At 41.2% G+C, this 8,267-nt stretch overlaps 1 non-coding gene across 1 annotated transcript; it reads left to right on the top strand.

Moving 5' to 3' along the window:
- Positions 1–4,927: 4,927 nt before the first annotated feature.
- Trnav-aac (transfer RNA valine (anticodon AAC)) lies at positions 4,928–5,000 on the top strand. The gene has a single exon. It is a non-coding gene; the product is annotated as a tRNA-Val (tRNA).
- Positions 5,001–8,267: the final 3,267 nt, after the last annotated feature.

Genomic DNA, 8,267 nt, shown 5'->3' on the forward strand with positions numbered 1-8,267 from the left:
TCCTATCTTTATATTTTTCTTCTTTATAAAAACAGCCCCCTAAATTATATAAGGTGCAGGGACCATAACACCAGGAGTCATCTCCTGTTTACAGCCTAGGGTTCTGCTGTACAGCAAAGTAGACTGTAGTTAGGACAGAGAAGGTGCAGCATGTGTGATACGTGTGGCCAGAGGACACAGCACTGCACGGACACCAACCAGAGGCCACATGGAGAAATGGACCTCGGCCAGTGAGGAGAGGACAGCTTGCAGAGCAAACAGGCCCCTCTTCAATGACAGATGATGGCTGTCTCTGTAGCCCTATCCTTGTCCCCAGAAGAAGGACCAGTATCAATGGAGGGATAAAGTCTCTTGGATTGCCCTAAAACTAGAAGTATCTTGAGTCACCTTTTGCTTTTGTTTTGTTGTTGTTTGTTTGTTTGTTTTGTTCTGGGGATTGAGCCCAGGGGTGCTTTACCACTGAGCTATATCCCCAGTACATTCTATTTTTTAATTTGACACAGAGCCTTGCTAAGTTGCCGAGGGACTCACTGACTTGCCCAGGCTGGTCTCGAACACGCCATCTTCCTGTCTCAGCCTCCTGCATCACTGGGATGATTTACGTGCCCCCGCTGTACCCGGCTCTGAACTAATTTGTATTGATCTCCTTCCACTAGTGGAAATGGTAGTCTTTGAGTTTGTAACTTTTAAAAACAGTCATTTGTTGTGTGGTAATAGGGTCGTATGAACCTAACATAAAAGTTTTTCAAAATTTGACAATGAACATAACCTACTTTTACATCATGCACCCCCTTTTTTCCCGTTTCTATTTCTCCAACGGATAACAAATGTTCTTAATTTCTTTATCCTTCTAGATGTTTTATATATTTATAAATCTATAAGTAGTTTATACTATACATACAGTTCTACATTTGGCTTTTTAAGAGATTTATTTCTCTATGTGCTTTGCTATATAGTTTATATGTATTTAGGCAGTATAATCTTGACAGCTAAATTAAGTTCAGTTACAGGAAAATAAAGAAAAGTCTGCTTTTGAAAAAAGCATGTGTTTGGAATCAAACACATGCGAAGTTCATCCAACACTGGATTTTGCTTTGCTCTCCATGATCATCAAGGCAAACTACAGGGATGGGGATTGTAGAGTAGGGCTCTCTTCAGTGGGAGACCCCTGAGAACTGGTGAATTAGTGTGGATATGTAGGGAGACTGAGAGGCTGGGTACCTCGGATGAGCCCAGGAGCCTTACCTCATGGCAGAAGGAGGGTCAGAGCACGGAAATGGTTGTAGATCCTCATCCACTTGTTCAACAAACATTTATTTGGACCCTCCTATGAATGGGCTGCTGAAAATATAACAGTGAATACTTTTGTGAAGCTTGTGTTTTAATAGGGAAAAGAGGAATAAGATCCAAATAAATTAAAACCCAATATATTTGGTGGTAATAAGTGCTATGCAGAAGAGTTAAGGCAGGGAGGGGAGCCAGTGTGAGGTGACAGAGAAATGGTGTTATTTCACACAGGGGAATCAGGGAAGTTCTCCATAAGAAGGTGAAAACGTGGAATTATCTGAAGAGAGTAAAAAAACAGCCATGTAGGATCTGGTTGGAAGAACTTCCCAAATAGGTAGGAAAATCAGCACTGGCAAAGACCCAAGGCAGGAGTCTGGTTGAAGGAGGAATGCAAAGGAAACCAGCAGAGCTGCTGTGGAGGGAGGGAAGAAATTTCTATACTTAGCCAGAGGCTGAATCTTGGGGCTTGGTGAACTTCAGATTTTGCTTTTGGTGAGATAAAAAACCACTAGAAGTTTTGGGGCAAAGGAATGACTTGGCTGGGCTGTTTTTAAGTTAATTCCTTCAGCTGTTATGTGGAAAATCAATTGGAAGAAAAACGAGGGTAGAAGCAGGGAGATTGCAGCAATAATCTCCAAGAAAGAAAACAGGAGTTTGGGCCACTACATGGAGATGATGAGAAGTGATCTTATCCTGGATGTATTTTGAAAGACGTGCCAATGAATCTACCAACGGTTTAGATATGTGGGTGAGACAAAGAGCAGAGTGAGAGATTAACTCTAATATTTTTACCTTAAGCAATTCTGGAAATGGAGTCATCATTTACTGAACCAGGGAAGACTTGTGCCAGAATGGATTTGGGGCAAGGAAATCAAGAGTTCAGTTTTAGACAAACTGATTTTGAGATGTTCATCAGATATTGAAATAAAGATGTCGAGTAAGTGGTTGGGTGTAAAAAACCTGGGTTCAGAGGAGAAGATGCAAAAGAGAAAGAGAACTAAAGTCATGGGTTTGGATGAAATCACTTAGTGAGTAAGGATATATAGAAACAGAAAAGAGAGAGAGATCTGAAACATTAGGCTTAGGAAATAGAATGTTTAGAGATTGGAGAGATTATATAAAAGCAACAGAGGGATCAAAAAATGGTTGTAAGAGTGGTTGCTCCACTTTAGGGGCAACTTCCCATCACGAGCTGGTGGCTGCAGGAAGCTGTTAATTTTTGGCATTCCTTAAAATGCTCATCTGAAGCTAGGATAGAGCTGGCCCTGATGATTTCTGTTCTGACTTCAGCTCGATGTGTTTGCAAAGCATGCACCTGCCACAGAGAATGCATTGTGGACATCACTCTCCCCAGAAACCACTCCTGCTCTGCCTGACTGGTCCCCTTTCCTTCCTCTCTCTGTCGGATACCTGACTCTTAGCTATGGCCCATTGGTAGCCCATATGTAGACCCAAGTTTGGCCTTCCCAGGTTAACTCCAACTCCTTTTCAAAGGGTATGGCTTTTTTTTTTTTTTTTCCCAATCCAAAGGCATACAGTATTTCACATGAAGTTTCCCCTTCCCCTAAACAAGGCAGCCCTGATTTAGGGTCAGAGGAGGAGGTCGGCAGAGAAGAGCATGTATGGTAAGAGCCTGTATCTCTCAGAGAGCAGTTTCCGCCAGAGCACACTGGTGCTTTCAGGATTTCAGCTGTATGTAGTGGGGCTGCTGATTTGTGAAATGACAGGCCACTTCACACATGAATGTTCAGGCTACGGTGTCAAAAATAAAAATACCCAGAAGTGGCAACAAAAATAAGAAAGGATAGAGAATTAACTTTCAGTAAAAAGAAATGTTCTGGCTATCTGTTGAACTGAAGGCAATACTGATCTGCCCACAGATGTATACCAAATGGATTTCAAGATGTCAGCTATCTTTTTTTTTCTTTTAATCATTGTTTTTTTTTATTGTAAACAAATGGGATACATGCTGTTTCTCTGTACATGTACAACATACCATTTGTGTGATCATAAATTTACATAGGGTAGTGTTGTTTGATTCATTCTGTTATTTTTTCCCTTCCCCGCCCACCCCTCCCACCCCTCCCAGCCCTCTTTTCCCTCTATACAGTCCTTCCTTCCTCCATTCTTGCCACCCTCCTTAACCCTAACCCTAACCCTAACCCTAACCCTAACCCTAACACTAACCCCTCCCACCCCCCATTATATGTCATCATCCGCTTATCAGCAAGATCATTGGTCCTTTGGTTTTTTGAGATTGGCTTATCTCACTTCACATGATATTCTCCAATTTCATCCATTTGCCTGCAAATGCCATAATTTTATCATTCTTTATGGCTGAGTAATATTCCATTGTATATATATATATATATATATATATATATATATATATATATGCCACAGTTTCTTTATCCATTCATCAATTGAAGGACATTTAGGTTGGTTCCACAATCTGGCTATGGTGAATTGAGCAGCAATGAACATTGATGTGGCTGTATCTCTGTAGTATGCTGATTTTAAGTCCTTTGGGTACAGGCCAAGGAGTGGGATAACTGGGTCAAATGGTGGTTCCATTCCAAGCTTTCTGAGGAATCTCCACACTGCTTTCCAGAGTGGCTGCACTAATTTGCAACCCCACCAGCAATGTATGAGTGTACCTTTTTCCCCACATCCTCGCCAACACCTATTGTTGCTTGTGTTCTTGATAATCGCCATCCTAATTGGGGTGAGATGAAATCTTAGGGTAGTTTTGATTTGCATTTCTCTTATTACTAGAGATGTTGAACATTTTTTCATATATCTGTTGACAGGTTGTACATCTTCTGTGAAGTGTCTGTTCATATCCTTTGCCCATTTGTTGACTGGGTTATTTGTATTCTTGATGTAGTGTTTTTTGAGTTCTTTATAGATTCTGGAAATTAGTGCTCTATCTGAAGTATGAATGGCAAAGATTTTCTCCCACTCTGTAGGCTCTTTCTTCACATTACTGATAGTTTCCTTTGCTGAGAGAGATGTCAGCTATCTTTGATGATGAGGTCCTGATCCAGAGGATTCCATATGCCAACTTGTATCACTAGAAATGAATATCCACTGACACCTGGCCTGTTAATGAATGGATCATTCCCAAATACTTCAGCAAGCTAGGACAGATTTTGTACCAATTCTGCACTAATAAACTTTATTATCTGTATGAACTGAAATATTTAAAATATAAATTATAATAGTTGGCAAAGAAATTGTAAAACCTTGAGTTTCAATGAATAATAATGACAGAAGAAATGTTTGAAGTCTAAGAATCATCAAAAAATGTTCCAAGTCAAATAAATGTATTCTTTGATCCTTTCAAACTTTTAAGAAATAGACAATTCCCATGCTATATAAAAAATACCCTGGTACATATACTAAGATGAAAGCAACTTACTCTATTGTATTAAGATAGGATAACTTCTGCTAACTTAAGAGATAGACACCCAAAAGAAAATTCAAAAGCCACATTCCCCCTGGATGATATTTAAAAATCTCAATAAAAGTGCGACCTGGCATTTTTGAAGTAGACTACACCAAAGTGGTATCCTCAAACCCCACTCCTTGGGTTCCTGGCACCTTAGACCCATGGGCCACATCAAGAACAGTTGGGGCTGGGGATATAGCTCAGTTGGTTGAGTGCTTGCCTAACATGCACAAGGTCCTGGGTTCAATCCCCAGCACCACCAAAACAAAACAACAACAACAACAAAAAAAATGGTTGAGCCACAGTGTTACTGAGAGGGCCTATACCTCTCAGTATTCTCTGAGCCAACCCACTCCCACACCTATTTCTGCTTAGCCATGTGGAGCAGTTCCCGACTATGGGAGGTATAGTATGATGGTGGAGGAATCCAGAGAATCCAGAGTGGGATGGACAAGGGAGCAAAAGTGCTCAGACCCCTTCAGACTCCACACACATGGGTTACAGACTGTAGTTCCGAGACCCCCTGCAGACAGCAGCCCTGGCACAGGGTCAGCCTGACTATTTTCAGGATATATATGAAGCCTTTTTGTTTGGGGTTTTTTTTTAAGTTTAATTAAGTGTAGCACTTTAATTAATCTGTAGCACTTTCTTCAGGATTCTGGCAGGGATCTGCCTATTGGTTTGAGGGGTTTTGTTTGTTTGTTTGTTTGTTTGTTTTTTCCCCCTGTGTGCTTCTGGAGGCTCGCTCTCTCTTTATTTTTCCCGCGGGAGTGGAATTCAGTATGGAACCTAAGGGCACTTTACCACTAAGCCACATTCCCAGCCCTTTTTATTTTTTGTTTTGAGACAGGGTCTTGCTAAGCTGCTTAGGGCCTCACTGAGGCTGGCCTAGAACTTACAATCCTCTTGCCTCAGCCTCCCGGGTTGCTGGGATTACAGGCGTGGGACACCATACCTGGCTGCTTTTGGGGTATTAAGCTTGAAAGAACCTGTAAAGGCACTGCTATCCAAATGCCATTTTGAATCAGAAGCTGAGGCCACTGGATTTTTAGACTGAATGGATTCAGCAATAATCAGTGGAGCCACTACTTTGTCAGGGTCAGCCCTGATTCCCACAGGCAGTAGAGGGAAGCGAGGTGGCTGGTGGTGTCTGACAAAGAGCGATTTTCCTTTCATTTGTCTGTTGCTGTCCCTGACCTCGTCAGGAGCCTACACTTCACATTCCTTATTTCTGATTTGGTCAGATTTTATGAACTTAGCATATTGAATCAATGTTTTCATTCCGTTCCTAGTCCTGTGTTGCAAATTCTCCAAAGGACATGGCTAATAACAGGGTTGGAACTAAAAATGTGTCCTCCAGCAAGAATGTCACAAAGGATTCCTTTGTGTCAACCACAGAATAAATATGTTTCCAGCCTGTGAAAAGAGACAAATGTCAAGATTTTCCTTTATTTCCTAGAAAGATCAGAACCCCTGGGGAAAATAAGCCCAGCTGAAGCAGACACTTTTTTCATTAGGTGAAAATAATTAGCTCAAATGCATCTTGTTTGTAAAAGCAAGATTTAGGGGAGATGCCAAGAGGTTTAATTACACTCTGGACATAATCCAGAAGCAAGGGGTTCCTTACAGTGGGGACCCTGGTTTCCCAGGCCTTTGAGTTGTAAATGTCTGGTAAATACAAGAATATATTATCTCCCAGATTCACTTTGAGTAGGAACAGAGAGCAAAGCAGGTATGAATAAAGAAAACAGCAAAGAAAAATGTGTTGCTTGCCAAAGCCTAAGGCATTTACATTTCTGGTTGGCAGGGCTTCGAGGCCTGCTGTGAATGGGAGAGCGGGCTCCTTCCTCCCTCAGCCTCCTGCAACCTGCCCTGCTTTGCAGTGGGGAAAATCACTCAGCAGATAATCAATAGCAGCCAGCACTCTGCCCGGGTGGTCTCCAGGACCCTGGAGCATTGGCAGCACTAATCAATGCCGCACTCCCAGTAATGAGGAGAGTCATCTTCCCCAATCACCCCAGACCCTGGTGGCTGTGCCACCCTCTTCTGTCACTCATGCCCCACGAAGCTGCCTCCTCATAGACAGCAGGGTGCTTTTTGTGATTATTCTTTAGTTCTACTTTTCCTTGATCTCTAGAGAAAGCCCTCTTTGCTATTCACCATCTTTTCTCAGATGACTTTGTATGGAGACACGTAGAAAGGCATAACTGAAAAGATGAATCCCTGTAGGGATTGACATTACCTGGAACAACACACGGTCTTTCCTCTTCCTAAAACACCAACTCAGTTAGTTGCCCTTGCTTCTTTTTTGTAAAATGGGATCCCAATACATGGGAGGAAATTGATGAGGAATGGGATGAAGCATACAGAATTTGGATACATAAATGTGGACTGATGGGGAACTTGGCAAAGTTATGGGACCTCTCTGAACCTCCATCTTCCCCATTTATAAACTTGGACCCAGATGCTTACGATGGAGGGTCACTGTTCTAAGGAGAATGCATGTACTGCCTACTATCACCTGGCACTTAGTAGGTACTTAATATCATTGCTATTATCAACACCAGCTGAATTGTATTATGTTCCTTTTTTTGATGAGAATTATATGAGGTGTGAAAAGTACTTTGAGTAAATTGCTAAAGAAGTTTTAAAATCTTTCCCTACTTTTCACATATAGCAATCACACATGCATTAGAACAGTTTTAATCTCATGGCATTCTGTGTATAAACTCTTTAAATGTAGTAGCATATTTAATTAATTAATATATGTTGGATGCACATTTGTATGGATCATCCTGATCATTCATGTTACATGCTACATTTTTGGTTCCAAGTAAAAGGAAACTAAATTTATATATATATACACACACACACACACACACACACACACACACATACATATATACATGCATACATGCATTTATAATAGAGATGCACACATTTATACATATCTACATACAGGGAGGTAAATGTATGTATATCTATAATTAAATATTCACACACATGAATTATACTTGAAATTACATATAAGTACATATAATGTATGCATATGCATAGTTAGAGATATAGATATAGATATAGATATAGATATAGATATAGAGGTGGCTTACAACAATGTTGGAAAAGCTATGAAAACTGGAAACTAGGACCTCAGGATCTGGAGCTGGGGACTTAGCACCACTAGTATCGTCATGCCTCATTCTCATCTCTTCTTCATGGACAAGGCCCAAGCTGCCACCAATCTACCATCAGCAGGTAAAACCAATTTTTCTCCCAGTGCCTCTTTGATTCACATGCCCATACCAGAAAAAGTCACTGCACAGGGCAATGGAGGCTCATGATATGTTAGACCTGGTAAGAGCAGAGACTCTTACTAGAAAGGAAAGGAATGTGTGCTAGGTAGATGGACCTGTCTGCCATGATCAATTCTAATCCGCTTCATGGCCTCTAGGACTTACACTGAATGACCTTTATTCTCACACTCACAATTCCAGAAGTCTCACTGCACCACAATTCTTCCAGCTGAAAT

This window comes from Sciurus carolinensis, chromosome 13, assembly GCF_902686445.1.
Source record: "Sciurus carolinensis chromosome 13, mSciCar1.2, whole genome shotgun sequence".
Lineage (NCBI taxonomy): Eukaryota > Metazoa > Chordata > Mammalia > Rodentia > Sciuridae > Sciurus > Sciurus carolinensis.